At 65.4% G+C, this 17,085-nt stretch overlaps 1 protein-coding gene across 2 annotated transcripts in view; it reads left to right on the top strand.

Annotated features, from left to right (window-relative positions):
• Window positions 1–17,085, top strand: part of BOP1 (BOP1 ribosomal biogenesis factor) — a 71,876-nt gene that overhangs the window by 29,011 nt on the left and 25,780 nt on the right. The gene's annotated exons all lie outside the window — the stretch shown is intronic.

The raw sequence follows: 17,085 nt of genomic DNA, 5'->3' as shown, positions 1-17,085 counted from the left end.
GATCAAACGTGCCTGGCGTTGGCCCCATCCCTCCTCGATGCTCTCCGTTGCGTGACTAAACCTGTGATACGGCCAGGACAGTGCGGGGAAAACCGTCCCGTGGGGCAGGAGGAAGACGGAGCTGGGGAGGCTTCTGAGCAGGACAGCCCTGCGCTTGTCAGAGCTGTTTCTCCTGGTGTGCGATGCGGAGAGGGAAGCTGGCACGGCGCGGGATGGAGATGGAGCCGGAGCCCTCTCCGCTCGCTCCTGACTACATCTCCCCGCCTACAGAGCATCACCTCTAGAGATGCGGAGGAGCCGCTGGCCCTTGCCTGGGGCCGGCGCGGCGGCCGTCGGTCAGTCGTACCACGCATCCCTGGTCTTGGCCGGGCTGCGGTACCTCCCTCTGCTTTCTCTCCACCACCCGGCAGGAAATCTCTCTTTAATAGGCTATTCAGGGGAACGGGGCCGTGTTTTCCTAAGCAGGAGGAATGTTGACATGGAAGACTCTGCTCTTTCTTTCTGGCAGGTCCCTGGGAGCAGCAGTGCTGGATCGCGTGCTGCTCCTGCTGCGCCGGCTAATCCTTCCTTGGGTTGCGGAACGGGGCTTGGGCGAGGAGGGGGAGCTGGGGGGGATGCAGGTGCGTATCTAACGTGTTGGAGGGGGCGGCCGGGCGAGAGGGGCTCTCTGCCGCCTCTGCCAGACCCACCGCCCGTCATTCTGCAGGGAGGGCTTGCACAGGGTTTCCTTTCATCCGGGTTTAGCTCTGCTCCCAGATGGTTGGGAGAGAGGGTCCCGGGAGGGGTTTGCTGGGCATGATGAAAACCAGCTGGAGGATGGAGCCCGCCTGCGTCTGGCTTCTTCCCTTCTCTAGGGGAAACTTGGCGTAAGGGACAGCAGGGGCATCTCTGAGCTCCCCGAGAGGGGGGGAAGCGTCGCTCCCCAGTGCGAAGCGTGCGCTTTGCCAGTGGGGGCTGCGCGTCCCCAGGGTGCTGCTCTCCGGCCGCCCCGGGCTCGTGGCCCCGTCGCCCCGTCCCCCTCTCCCATCCCCCTTGCCCTGCTTGGGAAGGCGCCGAGGCAGGGGGCCTGCGCTCTGCCTTTACATCTCATAATCTTTAACGAGCTGGGCCTGCTCTGCACAGAAGCGAGATGTGGGCGGCTCCTTTATAAGGCAGCACTTAGCAGTGGGGAGGGGGAATCTGTTCACAGGCCAGCGCGAGGTTTTGGCATCCCCGCGAGGGACGAGGCAGCACCTCCAGGGCTCCGGCACTTCTTCAGGTCCGCAGTCCTCGGCATCTGGAAGGAGCAGAGGGTGCGGCGGCTGCCTCTTGCCCTCCGTTGGTGCTGGAGGTGTTTGTGGGGCAGCTTGCAAGTCGGCTTAACCACAGGTTCCCCCGCAAAGCAACTGCTTGCTGTGGTTTCTCTTCCCCCAGCTCTGCTGGTGGATCTCCATGGCCTTCCCTGCCAGACAGCTGCTCCCCGCTTGGAGCCGAGCTGAGCTCCTCTTTGCCGCGCTGGGCGGTTGCCCACTGGGCCAGAGAAGACCACGGCTCCGGGCTGGCCGCTGAAGCGGGACCTCTCCAGACCTACCTGGCTCGCTCCTGAGCTCTGCCAGTAAACACCAGTCCGGGGCAGGGCGGGGAGCGGGTGGCCCTGGGTTTCACTCGGCTGTGCAGCGTCAGCCCTCGTGGCAGCAGCAGCAGCAGCAGGTCCTCCTGGTCCGTAACGGGGAGGGCAGAGTGCCCAGGAAGAGAGGGGGATGCCTGTGCCCCCCCCGGGAACAGCTCCCAAGGTGTTGAGAATGGAAAAGTCCGACCACGGTCAGAGCAAAGAAGGGGACTTGCCAAAATTAACAGTTGATTCGGGTTTGCGGGAGCAGGAGCCAAAACGCAAGGAATCTTGGATTCGAAGAGGGAAACTTTTTCTGTGGGCAGTAAATCAGCACGGAAAGATTGGAAGTGGGGAGGGAGGGGGAGACCGGCCCCCGCACGCCGCAGCCGCTGGCAGCGGGCAGAGGTGCGAGCGTGGGCCGTGGCCGGTCCTGGGGCGGCCCCGCTCCCCGCGGGCAGCTGCCCCGGCCGGTGGCTCAGCTGCAGCCACCACGGCGGGTTTTGCTGCCGCCCTTTGCACGGCCTCCCGGGATGGCCGTGGCGGAGCAGCAGCGAGGGAGGTGGTGTGTTCGGGGAGGAGGCCGGCTGATGAAACACCGTTTGCCACCATCAGGCTCCTTGCTGCCTCCCCCAACAGAACTTATCTCCTGGCACGTGCTGTTGGTGAGAGAGGTCGAGCCAGGAAGTCCCAGGACTTCCCCACTGGCACATCCCAAAACGCTTCCGACTTGCCGGCTGAAGAGAGGTTCCTGGAGCGGTGGCAGGAGCCCGGACCCAGATCTGCCCTGACTGGGGCAATATGTCAGCTGTTTTATGGAGGTTTATAGTCCTTCCTCCTGTTGGACGTGAAGCAGATTTCAGCTGTGCTGCTGGGCCTGTGTGGCTGCAGCAACTCACAGGCTGCCATCCGTTGTCACGTGAGCCCATGTTTACTCTGAAACCTAGTGGTTACCATCTAAATTTCTCGGGGCCCGAGCTCACCGTCCTTGTGGGAGGAGAGGGGTCTCTCTGGGGTCTCATCCCCCGTCACTGAACCCCGGAATGGCTGGGGCTGGCAGGGGCTGCTGGAGCGTGTCTGGTCCCACCCTCTGCTCGGGCAGGGTCAGCTGGAGCAGGCTGCCCAGGACCGTGTCCAGGCAGGTTCTGAGTATCTCCAAGGATGGAGACCCTACCCCAGCCGGAGCTTGACCACCCTCGCAGTAAAAAAGTGTCTTCTCGTGTTCAGGTTGAATTTCACGTGTGTTAATTTGTGCCCGTGGCCTCCTGCCCTGGCAGCGGGCACCGCTGAGAAGAGCCTGGCTCCGTCTTTCTCCTCCTCCCGCACTTAGATGTGATCCCCCCTGCTCCTTCCCAGCCCTGTGCAGGGGGAGGACGGGTCCGTCCTGTCCCCCCAGCCTCTCCAGGTGCAGAGCGGGGTAAAAGCCATCGGCAGGAAGGCCACCGACAGCTGGGTTTGCTAAAGAAAACACCCTCCATAAATCAGGGAGGGCTGGGGCTGGGGGAGGGCACGCTGCAGCCTCTGCCTTCCCCCTCCCAGCCCACGAGCAGGGGAAGCCGGCGAGCGCTTTCCCCTTCATTAACCGCTCCGCGGTTCCTGTGTGCGGTGCAGGGAATCCCAGCCCACCTCCCTCCGTCGCCCTCCGTGCTCTGGCTCGCTCTGCTCCCCGTCCCTGCCAGGGGCAGCAGGCGGATGCTGCCGCAGCGCCCGCAGAGCAGGAGGTAACAGGAGCGCAGGGGTGACGTCCTGCTGCCTTCCCCGCCGGTCCGCACCCCCTTGCTCCTTCAGCTTCGCCGTTCGTCCATCCTGAGGCAGGTCAGGGCCAGGGTGCTCCTGCGCTCCTGCTCCACAAGTGCCAGCAGCATCTTTAGGCATCAGCACGAATCGGGGGGGCTGCGGAGGCTGCTGCCCCCCAGACCGCCCCGTCGCAGGCTGGGTCCTCAGCCTGCTCCCCTGCCCAGCCCAGCCGCGGCTCGTCCCCTGCACCGCAGGAGGGCTGGGGAGGGGACGCAGGGTGACACGTGTGTCAGTGCTCCTTGCAGGGAGCGGGGCGGCTGCCCTGCGGGGAAGGAGGGTCCCTGGCAGCTCTGCCTGCTGCCGCCCAGCTCTGGGGCTTGGGCTGCAGCGGTGCTGCTGCTGCTCCTTTGGGAGGAGGAGCTCAGACCCAGCTCCGTCCATCTGTCCCACCAAGAAGCGTGGAAGTCTCTATGCCTAGCCCTGTGCTCCGCTCTGGGCTTCCTCCCCTGGTAGGAGACCCCCCAGATCCCCCGCTACCCCTTGTAGCCACAGGCTGACCCTCTGCGGCCCGGTGTGCCCCTCGCGGGCCCGGCGTGCCTCGTGCAGGCCAGGGAGTCACAAATCTGTTCTGAATTGTGCTGCTCTGCGCCCTGCTTTGCAGTCCGGCGCAGCTTCTGGGCGGCAGCAAAGATCTTCGAGACAAGCTGTGGCAGGAGCCGGGCTCACGCTCCCAGGCACGCGTTCCCTCCCCAGCCCTCGGAGGAGAGCCGGCCTGGCGTGCTAGAGGGAAACTGAGGCAGATGGGGATGATGGATCGCGTGGGAGGTCTCGGCTGCTTCAGGTGGCCTCCAAGCCCCGGGGCCATGCTCTAAGCTCTTCGTTCTGGGATTTCCCGTTTGAGCACTGGAAGCGACTGGGACTCGGCCGACGGAGGGGGGACCTGCGTGTCTCTGCCTGCTGGGACCCCTCTTGCTGGCTCCCCGTCCCTTGCCCCGGCCTGCCTCTGCTCCCCGCTCGCTCGCCCTCCTCCGTGGCTTCTGGCTGCTCCCGCAGCCCCTTCCCCATCCCGCTCACTCCAATTGGAGCTGACGTGCTCTATTTGTCAGAGATAAAAAATAGCGGAGGAGGAATGGAAAGACAGGAGGCACAGGAAAGCAGTTTGGTAGTTAGAGACAGAGGAACAGAATTAACGTGCAGTGGGGGATTTGGAGCGAACACTGCATGCATTGTAATCCGATAGGGGCAAGGGAAAAAAGAGAGACCGAGAGAGAGAGGCTGACCCCGAATCCCCGGGGGAGACGCGGGGAGAGCAGGAACGAGGAGAGAGTGAAGGATTCCAGAGGTGGACTGGCTTCCTCTTTCACCAGACAGACACAGGGGAGACGGGCAGGGAGCCAGCAGCGTACCTGCACTTCCCATCTGAGCCATTGACAGCTGGAGCTGCTTTGGGAGGGGGCCGGGGGGGGGCGGCGGTGGGGAGGGGGCACGCAGGCCACTGTCGGGGACGGGGAGAGCGCGCGGCACGAACCGGGAGCGATCGCCGCTGCCGGGGAGCGCGGCTGTGCGGCCGAACAATAGGATTAAAGTCGGTGCGGTGGGGGGCGAGGGGGTCCCGGCTCCCCGCGCGGCCCCCGGGGCTCCTGCCCCGCTCCGGGGTGGGGGCTCGGGGCGGCACCTGCCCCTGCTCGGGGGAGCGGGGCCGGTGAGTCCCAGCTGGCAAGCATTCAGCGAGGAGGGCAGGCAGCGGAGCGAGGCGAGGGGGAGGGTGGAAAAAAAGCTAACAGCAACTAAATCAGAGGAAGAAAGGGCTGCCGAGCCGTACCAGCGGGGTCACATGTGTTTCCTGGCAGCCTCGCAGGTGCTAAGCAGGGATGCAGGCAGGGAGCACCTTGTGATGGATCATGTGGTGAGTGCGGCAGCTCATTCCCCCAAGCCTGGGGACAGGTAGTTGTGAGCGGGGGGCTCGCCCGGGCCAGGCTTTCTGCTGCCGCGGCCGTGGGACCCCTCCGAGTAGCCCGCGGTGGGATGGCTGGTGCTGCTCTGGGCCACCCCGTCGGCCCACGGAGGCTGGGAGCCACCGGCGGCACGGCTGCGGCAGGAGGGCAGCACGTCCTTTCCCGCGTGTTCCCAGCCCGTCCCGCTCCCCGCCGTGCACACGGGGTGCACACGGGGTGCACGGCTCTTTGGCGGGGCCGGGCAGGGGAAGGCAGCGTCCCGGCCGCGAGCCAGGGCTCCAGCTCCCGTCCCCAGATTCCAGGGCACTGACGTGACAGACGCGTTAAACACGTCCCAGAGCAAGGGGCTGTCACGCTGACTGCTTTCAGGTGCTGACCTGGCAGTGACTTCCCCGCCTCTCCCGGCCCTGGCTGCCCCAGTGCGCATCCTAAAACCTGCTCCCGGTCCCGGGGGACCTGCAGCCTTGTGAGAGGGGGGTTATGGAGGCGCAGCCTTGCAAGAGGGGGGTTGTGGAGGCGCAGTCTTGCGAGAGGGGGGTTATGGAGGCTCAGTCTTGCGAGAGGGGGGTTATGGAGGCGCAGCCTTGCGAGAGGGGGGTTATGGAGGCGCAGCCTTGCGAGAGGGGGGTTATGGAGGCGCAGCCTTGCGAAAGGGGGGTTATGGAGGCGCAGCCTTGCGAGAGGGGGGTTATGGAGGCGCAGTCTTGCGAGAGGGGGGTTATGGAGGCGCAGCGCCGCTCGCTCGGGCTGGGGACTCCAGCACGGTTGCATCGCTCCATGCAGTGAATGACAGAGATGCGTCAGCCCCAGGGGGGAGCTTCGTTAGGGGGTGCGGACCTTTGCACGTCGGGCACGGCGTGCCCTGGGGAGGGGTCCTGGTGGGGGGCCAGACCCCTCTCGCCCTTCCCACCTTGGCGTGCCCCAGCAGCCCTCCCTGCACACGGGGGCCGTCGGAGCGGGAGAGTGTGGAGCGGCCGGCGCGGCTTCGGCCAGGCTGGTGGGAAAGGGCACAGGGAAACAGCCCGTTCCTGCCCGCGGCCGCGGAGGGGAGAGCGTCCGAGGGCGCAGCACTCGCCTTGCAGCAGGAGGGGAGCAGCCCGCCGTCGGCTTTAGTGAGCAGCAGGAGATTTTCATCAGCGGAGGGCCCCCGCTCGCTCAGTGCAAAGCCAGAGCTCTGCCTTAAGCCGTAAACCAGGAGAGCCGCAGGCAGCCGCTGTTTCGGACGGGGTCGTTCGGCAGCGGGGCTGACCACACAGGGGAGCACCCCGACCCATACCGGCGTCAGGAAGTACTTGTCCCCGGTGCTGTGCAGCTTCCCGGCGGCACGGGGGATGCGGGAATGGCAGCGTCGGCCCCGCCAGACTGGCCGGGCACGGTCCCCTCCCCCAGCCATCTGCGGGTTCCTGCAGGATTAAGCGGAGGAAATCTGGAATTGGGTTACTCTCAATATTGAACCTGCCATTATGATGTTTTTTATTTTGTTCTGTTCCGATCGAATTGGATGCAGCCTCCTTTTTAGCCCTTAATGGCTTGGCTTTGAGAATTTCCTTCAAAATTACACCACTGGCTTCCTGTTTTTAGAGCTCCCCGGAGCCCCGCAGCCGTGTGGAATAGCTGGGGAAATTGATCCCCGGAGCTGAGCTGGAGCGTTTGAGTCCTGCCGTGCCTGTGGGTGTGCGCGGGCATGTTTGGGCTTTCTTCTCTTTCTTTTTTTTATCGTTTCACTCGCCCCCGGGGGCCGAGGGCTGAGCACTCATAAACAGAGTTAGTGCGTGCCTGCGCAAGGAGAAAATCCCACCGCCTGGCAAGGCTGCAGCGGCGCTTTCCTCTTCTCGCTGGGGTGCAGAGGGAGGAGGAGCCGGGGCCCTGCAAGGACGTACACAGGGATGGACGGTGGCCCAGGGAAGGGCCAGGTTCCCCGCTGCTCCTGCCTCTGGAGCTGTCCTTGGGGTGGCGAGACCCATCTCTTCTTTCTGAAACCCGTCTGCGTGCAAATCCAGGTGTGCTAACAGGCTACGGTCTCTCTGTAGGAAACCGGACCTGCAACCTCAAGTGCTTCATCCCTAGTCCTGCCCTCTTGCGCGCGGGGATTTTCCCCGGTGACGGGTTGTCTCTCCTCGCTCCCAAGACCAGCGTACACTTGGGAGCAGAAGCAACTGCTCGGGGCTGTCTTGGGCTGCGCAGCCGGTGCTCGGTGCAGCCGCCTCCGGCTGGGTCAGGCTGTACGTGTGATGCTGCGCCTCGCCTGCTTGCTGGGCTCAGGTTGCTGCACGTGTGATACGGTGCATTTGCCTTTTTGGTGGCTCCCAGCATCCCTCCAGTGGCCCTGGAGGGCTGGCTGCTTTCCCTGGGTGGGCACGGCCAAGCCACCTCCACACCTCCGCCAGCCCGGTCCCTCGTCGAGCCAGCCCCGCTGCGCGGCACAGGCCAGTGCCCAGGCTGGGGAACGTGCTGCTGGTTACTGGCGAGCGCTGCAGCCGGACACGGACCCAGCTGCTCTCAGACTGTGCCAGCTGACGCGGAGCTTAGTTTAGTCACCATAGCTGGGCTCGCTGGAAAGCATTTTTCCAGGCTGCAGACCTGTGTGGCTTTCCCTAGGGATCTGTAAGCAGGTAGAAGACCAGTAAGCAATTAACTGGGGATCTGGAAAGGTAGTGGAGCAGAAAAAGCCAGTGGCATTGCTGCCCCAAAACATCCCAGCTCTACAGCAGTGCTCCCCAGCAGCGAACTCAGCCTCCCCAGCAGCTCTCCCAGCTCCCCAGCAGTGCTCCCAGCTCCCCAGCAGCGCTCCCAGCAGTGATCCCAGCTCCCCAGCAATGCTCCCAGCTCCCCTGCAGCTCTCCCAGCTCCCCAGCAGTGCTCCCAGCTCCCCAGCAGCACTCCCAGTAGTGATCCCAGCTCCCCAGCAATGCTCCCAGCTCCCCTGCAGCTCTCCCAGCTCCCCAGCAGTGCTCCCAGCTCCCCAGCAATGCTCCCAGCATCCCAGCAGCGCTCCCAGCAGTGATCCCAGTTCCCCAGCAGTGCTCCCAGCATCCCATCAGTGCTCCCAGCAGTGATCCCAGCTCCCCAGCAACACTCCCAGCATCCTAGCAGCACTCTCAGCATCCCAGCAGCGCTCCCAGCGTCCCAGCAGCACTCCCAGCATCCTAGCAGCGCTCCCAGCATCCCAGCAGTGCTCCCAGCAGGGAGCCCAGCTCCCCAGCAGTGCTCCCAGCATCCCAGCAGCGATCCCAGCTCCACAGCAGTGCTCCCAGCTCCCCAGCAGCGCTCCCAGCAGCGCTCCCAGTAGTGATCCCAGCTCCCCAGCAGTGCTCCCAGCATCCCAGCAGCGATCCCAGCTCCACAGCAGCGCTCCCAGCTCCCCAGCAGCGCTCCCAGCAGCGCTCCTGGCTGCAGGAGCAGCCCAGCCGCCCCCAGCAGTGCAGGCACGGGGGCTGCCCCTGCCCGTGCTCCCAGAGCCCTGGCCCTGCTTTTTCCAGTGGGCTCCAAGCGTGCTTTGGCTGCCGTCGAGAGCAGCGAGCAGCGAGCACGCAGCCGCTTCCTCTCCTTGCAGCTGAAGCTGGCGGGGCAGGAATCTCTCTGGCACCTGGGGCTGGAGCTCTCTGGAGAGCGGCCGCTGCCGGGCAGGGCTGACCCCGCTCCCTCCCCGAGAGCCGGCCAACGCGCTCCCCTCCGGCTGCTGCCCCGGCAGCTCCCCGAGGCATCGCGCTCGGCTCAGAGGTGGCTGCTGGAGTGGTGCTGCTCCTCCAGCTTTCACCCTGCGATGGCAAAACTCTTCTGCCTCCATCCCCTGGGCGTCGTCGCTGTGAGAGGGCTCCGTCCACCCCTCACCCATCGTGCTGCGCCGTCGGTGCCCCGCAGGGACAGCCCTGGGCACCCCCAGCGCTGAGACCGCTCGGTGCAAGGGGCAGCATCCCCCCCTGCTCGTCTGGAGCCGTTCTTCCTGGTAAATGCAAGACATAAATGGGTTGGACTTGAACCCAGCCAGCCTGGAGCGTGCATGGGACGGACGGGCTCCTCCCTGGAGCGCAGGTTTCTGCAGCATCGGTGGTACGGGAGCGTTTGGGAAGAGCTCCTCCGGGGAAGGGAGGCTTCATCTCTTTTTTTCCTTTCCCACTGGCACAGGCTGCCCGGAGAGGTTGTGGCGTCTCCATCCTCGGAGGTGTTCAAACCCAACTGGACGTGGCCCCGTTGTCCCGTGGGGTCCTGAGCAGCCTGCTCCAGCTGACCCTGCTGCGGCGGGGGGTTGGAGTGGACAGTCTCCGGAGACCCCGCCAGCCTCGGCTGTCCCGTCAGTCCTAAACCCCCGCACTCCCAGTGAGATCGGAGGACCCGTGTCCGCGCCTCGGCTTGGGCTGGCTCAGCACACCGCGGTCACTGTAGGGCCCGCACCCGGCAGAGCTAAAGCTCTGGGACAGGATTTTTCCTGTGCTCACCGTGGCGGGGGGCGGCTGGGCCCCTTTCGAGGAGTAGAAGAACATTTCCCTCTCGCCTTCCTTTTCCTCTCATACCCCGCCGGCCGGCTGCGTCACCTCCTTCGGCGTCTCACCCGCTCGTTCGTTTTCCTCTTCGGCTTCTGGCCTTTTGCAGAACAGCAGGGAGAGGAAAACACTTCACAAGCCCGCTGGGCCGGTGCCCGGTGACAGGCATCAAGGGCCCGCGGGGGTGCTCCCGGATTGTCTGAGCCCCCGGCGGCAGGGCCGGGGCAAGGCAGGCGGCTCGGGGGCGTGAGGAGTGGGCTCGAGACGGTGAACCCCTGCTGCCGTGGCCGGAGGGTGGGTGCGGACCTGCTGGCTCCCCGAGCGGTTGTGAGCCAATGCTGCGGGGAGCAGGGAGGTCAGGAGAGGGGAAAGGGTGCTCAGGGAGCGATGTTGGGGGTCAGGAGAGGGGAAGGGGTGCTCAGGGAGCGATGCTGGGGGTCAGGAGAGGGGAAGGGGTGCTCAGGGAGCGATGCTGGGGGTCAGGAGAGGGGAAGGGGTGCTCAGGGAGCGATGTTGGGGGTCAGGAGAGGGGAAGGGGTGCTCAGGGAGTGATGTCGGGGGTCAGGAGAGGGGAAGGGGTGCTCAGGGAGCGATGCTGGGGGCCAGGAGAGGGGAAGGGGTGCTCAGGGAGCGATGTCGGGGGTCAGGAGAGGGGAAGGGGTGCTCAGGGAGCGATGTCGGGGGTCAGGAAAGGGGAAGGGGTGCCCGGGGAGCGATGTCGGGGGTCAGGAGAGGGGAAGGGGTGCTCGGGGAGCGATGTCGGGGGTCAGGAGAGGGGAAGGGGTGCTCAGGGAGCGATGTTGGGGGTCAGGAGAGGGGAAGGGGTGCTCAGGGAGTGATGTTGGGGGTCAGGAGAGGGGAAGGGGTGCTCAGGGAGTGATGTCGGGGGTCAGGAAAGGGGAAGGGGTGCCCGGGGAGCGATGTCGGGGGTCAGGCAAGGGGAAGGGGTGCTCAGGGAGTGATAGTAGGGGTCAGGAGAGGGGAAGGGGTGCTCAGGGAGTGATAGTAGGGGTCAGGAGAGGGGAAGGGGTGCTCAGGGAGTGATGGTGGGGGTCAGGAGAGGGGAAGGGGTGCTCAGGGAGCGATGTCGGGGGTCAGGAGAGGGGAAGGGGTGCTCAGGGAGTGATGTCGGGGGTCAGGAGAGGGGAACGGGTGCTCAGGGAGCGATGTCGGGGGTCAGGAGAGGGGAAGGGGTGCTCAGGGAGCGATGCTGGGGGTCAGGAGAGGGGAAGGGGTGCTCAGGGAGCGATGCTGGGGGCCAGGAGAGGGGAAGGGGTGCTCAGGGAGCGATGCTGGGGGTCAGGAGAGAGGAAGGGGTGCTCAGGGAGTGATGTCGGGGGTCAGGAGAGGGGAAGGGGTGCTCTGGGAGCGATGTCGGGGGTCAGGAGAGGGGAAGGGGTGCTCAGGGAGCGATGTTGGGGGTCAGGAGAGGGGAAGGGGTGCTCAGGGAGCGATGGTGGGGGTCAGGAGAGGGGAAGGGGTGCTCAGGGAGTGATGTCGGGGGTCAGGAGAGGGGAAGGGGTGCTCAGGGAGCGATGTCGGGGGTCAGGAGAGGGGAAGGGGTGCTCAGGGAGCGATGTCGGGGGTCAGGAGAGGGGAAGGGGTGCTCAGAGAGCGATGCTGGGGGCCAGGAGAGGGGAAGGGGTGCTCAGGGAGCGATGGTGGGGGTCAGGAGAGGGGAAGGGGTGCTCAGGGAGTGATGTCGGGGGTCAGGAGAGGGGAAGGGGTGCTCTGGGAGCGATGTCGGGGGTCAGGAAAGGGGAAGGGGTGCCCGGGGAGCGATGTCGGGGGTCAGGCAAGGGGAAGGGGTGCTCAGGGAGTGATAGTAGGGGTCAGGAGAGGGGAAGGGGTGCTCAGGGAGTGATGGTGGGGGTCAGGAGAGGGGAAGGGGTGCTCAGGGAGCGATGCTGGGGGGCAGGCGAGGAGAAGGGGTGCTCAGGGTGCGATGCTGGGGGGCAGGCGAGGAGAAGGGGTGCCCGAGCTGTGCTGGCCCTGCAGCTGGCCGGCCTCGCAGCTCGGAGCGCTGCCGCATGCCCTGGGGCAGCTCTGTTTCCCCAGCCGCCAGAAAGGTGCGTTTAAAGACCCTTTTCCTTTCTTCCCCAAGACCTCCGTAAGGCTTTACTAGCTAACCTATCGTTTTCACCTGCATTGTTTTAATCGCTTGCCAGCTGCACGTGTTGCTGAAGGGCGACAGAGAAGGGGCTGGGGGAGGTGTATGGAAGCGATCGGGAGCGGCGGCAGTGGCAGCCGCGCGCAGGCCCCCTGTCCTGGGCCCGGGCGATCGTTTGGCTAACGGGTATGGAAGTGCCATAAAGCTGCTCTGCTGGCAGCGGGCCTGGGGTCTCCGCTGTTGGTTTGGAGATCATTGCTGGGACATCCCCGTCGCTCTGGGGAGCACGGGGGTCGGCAGGGGTATGGCCATGGTGGGCAGAAAGCTCCTGCAGCAGGGCTGGCGGCAGCTCGGTCTCAGGCTGCTGCTGGTGCTGGGGTGGCCCGGGTCCGCACCGGCTCGGGGCTACAGCCGGGGTTCGGAGGGGTGCAAATCCCGTGGAGGTTGTAGCCTCAGCCTGCGCCGTGGGACGGGCGAAGCTTGCTCTGTGAGGGCTGTGACGGAGGCAGCATCCATCCATTCCTGGTTGCACGAGGTGGAGCGGCTTGCTGCGAAATGTCTTCGTGCCATCTCATCCATGTGTGCGCTGGGTGCTGTTGGCATGGAGGGCGAGGTGCCAGAGGTCTTCTGCTCGCTGAGGGGGGCCAAAGCGAGCGCAGCGCAAAGCAGCCTTCAGCGGAGCTCTGTTCGTGCTAGATGAATCACATCAGCGTGCCTCGTCAGCTCCTGTCTCTCCACCGGCGGTAGTTTTGATGAGCGTTTCTGCCTGGAGGCGAGGAAGGTGGCGGGGAAACGGGCTGGTGCCTCCCAGCCTCCTCCCCGCCTGCTGTCGAACGGCGGGGCAGCGCCGTGGTGGGACGCCGTGGGCTGGGTCCTGGGCAGCAGTGGCGGCGCAGTCCCACGGCAGGCTTGCTGGGTGTCCCTCGTGCTTGGGAACTGGGAGCTTTGAAGGAGGGAGGGCCGTTGCCCTCTGCGTCAGGGGTCTCCTGGGCTCGCAGCGAAGGCAGGAGCTGCAGCTCTTGTCCCTTGGAGCACGTCTCGGGTGACCGAAGGTGGGTAGCACCGCAGGGGCTGCCCGTCAGCCCCAAAGCCCTCCGCTCCTTCCTCTGCATCCAGCGGGAGCTGGGCCTTGCTCCTGGATCTTACAGCGCGGCTGCGGGCTGGGCACCACGCTGCGGGGCACATCCGAGGCGCTGAAGGCAAGGGCTGGGCTGGAGCAGGAATTAAGAGGAGAGCTGCGGTGCCCGGGGCTGGCAGCGCGGGGCTCGTGGGAGCCTGCCCAAGGCTTGCTGCCAGTCCCGCGGGAGGCGGTTGCCGAGGGAGCTGCAGCCCGTCTCCTCGTCCCCCCGAGCCAGCAGCACGTCCTGGACGTGGGCAGACGTGCGAATCCTGGAGCTACCTGTGACTTCACAGAGCAAATATGTGGTGGAAAATTGCTCTGCACCCGGGCAGGCCCTATCACACAGCTGAGAGTAATTGCCGCACGGCTCTCTGCGGATGTCCGCCCGTCCCCCCGGCGCCAACCGGCGAGCAGAAACAGCCTCCTGAGCCGGAACGCTTTTCTGCTGGTCCTGGGAGCTTTCACCTCTTGCAGCCTGGCGCGTGCCCCGCGTGAGTCGGGAGCGGGACAGGGAGGTGAGCAGCTGCACCGGGGAATGGACCTGGCCGCTGCCTCCGCTCACGGGCTGTGCCCGCAGGACGCAACCCGCCTGCGCTTGGCTTTGCGCAGAGCCCGGTGCTGCCAGCAGCGCAGCTGGTGAGTGCTGTTAAACAGGGGGAAAGCTGCATCTCCCGCAGCTGTACCTGTGCAAGCACGTCCCTTCCTGGCCGGCTCTGGAGCTTTGTCCCCGCGCCGCCTGGCCAGAGCAGTGTCTGCGCGGTGATGAGCTGGGAGAGGAATGCGTGGCTGGAAGAGGCCCTGTGGGATCCGGTGGCAGCATCTCGGAGCTGCTGCCTGCCAAGGTATGCGCAGCGTGCCGTCTGCCAGGGCACTGCTGCTCCAGCCCTCCTCTTCTGCTGTCCGCGGCTAAAACCGGTGCCTTCTGCACCTTGTTGGTGCTGGGCTGCGGCTCGGCAGCTTTGCTTCGGCTCGGATGCTCCAGCAGTGCAGGGACCCTGCGGATCGCCAGCACCGTTCTGCCAGGCACACGCGAAGGCCAGCTGCACTGCCTTGCCGTGTTTTTGTTTGCTTGAGCACCAACCCCCTGTCCCTGCATGACCGCAGCAGCCTCGGTGTGGGTGGGGACAAGTTGGCAGCATCCCTTGGAATTGGTGAAGCATCATTTAAGTGTTGAGTGTTACGACCTCATCTGTAGGACTCGAAAGGACTCCGCTGAATCGAAGTTTTCCTCCCCAACGCCTCCAAATTTCATTTCAACAGTATCCGTCACTGCTTTTGTATACCTTTGAGTCCTGCCTGAGAGGCAGGGAGGCTTTCCAAACCTCTTTCTCCAGCTTCGAAACCACTAATATTGAAATTAAAAATATAAAAATTTCCATCTCTGTAAAGCGGAGCACTTCCAAATCCTTACATGAAACCCCTGCGCCCAGCCGGGCTCCCTGCGAGTGAAGCACCAGACGTGTCAAACCAGCAGCGCTGCGCTCGAGCCGCTCGGGACCTCTGAACCGTGCGGCGTGAAGCAAACGGCCTCTTCCCGCTCCGTTAATGCTGGGGAGCGAGGCCAAGCCGTGCTGCCGCTCGCCCGCCCTGGCGTGAGCTGCCTCTGACGTTCCTGCGTCCGAGGGCCGTGCAGAGCGGTGGGGGAACCCTCCCGCACCTCCCGGCCGGGGAGCTAGCACGCCTCGCGGCTGGCAGGACCGCCGATGCCTGCGCTGAGCCCGGCTGGGGGACGCTGCCCCACCCCAGCCCGTGGCTCGCCGATGGCAGAGGTCCGTATTTCCCGACCTCGGCTGAACTGGTGTGTTTGGAAAGAGGAGCTGTGGACAGTCATGCCTGGCCAGCCCGACGGCTTCCCAGTGCTGAGCACCCCTGAGTCCTGCTGCTCCCCCCTCGCCTTCCCTGCTGCAGAGCGTGGCCCCCAGCCCCCCCGAGACCCCCCCGCAGCCCTCGTAATTCATCCCAGGCAAATTGCAAAAGCCTTTGGTTATCTTCGGGGAACGCCTGCGACTGGCATGGAGCAGCCCTGGGTCCCAGGGGACTGGGCTCTCCGGGGCTCACAACAGTTCCCCTCTTTCAGAGACCGTGTCCCACGCACAGCCGGGCACGAGGTGCGGGGTCCCCGGGGGCTCGGGACACTGGCTGACACCTCTCCGACTTCCCATCTCGTCTCAGCTCCCGGGGCAGTGGCTGGCTCCGTGCTGTGCTGAACAGGGAGATGCTTCACGGCACATTTTAGCCATCAAGGCTGGGCCCCTCTGCACCGCGGGGACTCGCCAGCGCTGGCAAGGGGTGTGCCCTGGTCTGCTGGCTCCCCATGTGCTGGGGGGTCTTCTCCATGTTTGCGAGGAGGAGCACTGGCTGTGGCCTCCTTCCCCCTGGTGCAGCACGTGGAGCCCACTGCCCCGGCGCCCTGCGCTGCCTCCCTCCTTCTTCTTCTCTCCTCTCCATCCCCCTCTCACCGCATCCTCCCCCAGCCCTCCTGCAGGCACACGGTGCCGGCGTGCCTCTCCCTGCTGAGCGTGGGCATCCCCCGGGGAGCACCGCTCTGGTGCCAGAGCACCCCGTGTCCCTCAGAGGAGGGCCGGGTACCGCTGGCAGGGCAGAGAGAAGCCAGCGTTTCTGGTGCGCGCGGGCTGCTTGTGTCTGCGGCAGAGCCCAGAGCCCCAGCCCACCGGGGCCCCACGCTTCAGCAGCCATTCAGCATCGGGGCTCACCCCCGTTGGGCTCCCGAGCCGCGGGACGGAGCGAGGAGGGGCCGGCAGACGTGCTGACAGCCGAGCAGCCCCTCACCGGCTGCTCGCGGGGGCCGGGGCCCAACCTTTACTCCATCTCGCGCTTTTTATAACCTCGGGACGCCGAGGTGACATAAGAAGGAGCATTTCATTGCCCTGCAGCCAGAGGCCCGTGAAGTCTCAGAGCGAGTGCTGCCGGAGCAGCGCCGGCCAGCGCTGAGATGCTGAGGCGTACCTGTGTAATTTATTTCCCCAGGAAACTCGGCTCAGCTGCAGCATCTGGTTTTCACCGAGTCCCTGCTTTTTACCTGGTCCTCCAGCTGGGTTTGAGCCTGGCAGACGGGGTCGGTGCTCGCCCCCGGCCACCCTGCGGGAAGGGCTCCCCCCCAGGACCCTGCGCTGGGGCTCAGTCCTGAGGGCAGGGGGCTGTGCTGGGGGAGCAGACCTGGAGTGCAGGGGCTGCGCCGGGGGAGCAGACCTGGAGTGCAGGGGCTGCGCCGGGGGAGCAGACCTGGAGTGCAGGGGCTGCACCGGGGGAGCAGACCTGGAGTGCAGGGGCTGCGCTGGGGGAGCAGACCTGGAGTGCAGGGACTGCGCCAGGGGAGCAGACCTGGAGCGGAGGGGCTGCGCCGGGGGAGCAGACCTGGAGCGGAGGGGCTGCGCCGGGGGAGCAGACCTGGAGTGCAGGGGCTGCGCCGGGGGAGCAGACCTGGAGCGGAGGGGCTGCGCTGGGGGAGCAGACCTGGAGTGCAGGGGCTGCGCCGGGGGAGCAGACCTGGAGTGCAGGGGCTGCGCCGGGGGAGCAGACCTGGAGTGGAGGGGCTGCGCCGGGGGAGCAGACCTCGAGCTGCAGCTCAATCCCTTGCTGGCCGGACGGTGTCTAAAGCCAGCGTGGGTGAGGGTGAAACCAGAGGTTTATTGCGTGAGGGGGTTGGGGGCTCTGGAAGGAAGGAAGCTCCTGCCGTGAGTCTGAACCATATTCATTTTTAATTATACAAATTGCTCAGGCTTTATATTATCATATCAATGACATGAAACACCAGCATGTATTGATTAAACTCAACAAATGCAGCACCCCAGGACTCAGAGTTCAGGGGATGGAGTGGCTCAAAGCTGGAAGGGGACGGGGAGAGCAGGGTGTTTCCGTAAGCGGTTTCACCAGCGCTCCTCAAGTCAGACCTGGGACGGGGCACGTCCGAGCGCCGGCTCTCCCCCGGGAGCAGCCGTGCGTGGCTTCCGCAGACACTGGGGCAGGGACTCCCCTTCCAAGGAGCCCCAGAGCAGGTCCCCTGCCCCTTTGGCTCGCCAGGCAGCGGCTGCATTGCCTGCGCCGTCGCGGAGCGTCCCTGCGCAGCGAGCGTT

This window comes from Calonectris borealis, chromosome 2 (assembly GCF_964195595.1).
Source record: "Calonectris borealis chromosome 2, bCalBor7.hap1.2, whole genome shotgun sequence".
NCBI classification, from domain to species: Eukaryota; Metazoa; Chordata; class Aves; order Procellariiformes; family Procellariidae; genus Calonectris; species Calonectris borealis.
The sequence above is the reverse complement of the archived record's forward strand: the minus strand, read 5'-3'. Positions and strand labels throughout refer to the sequence as shown.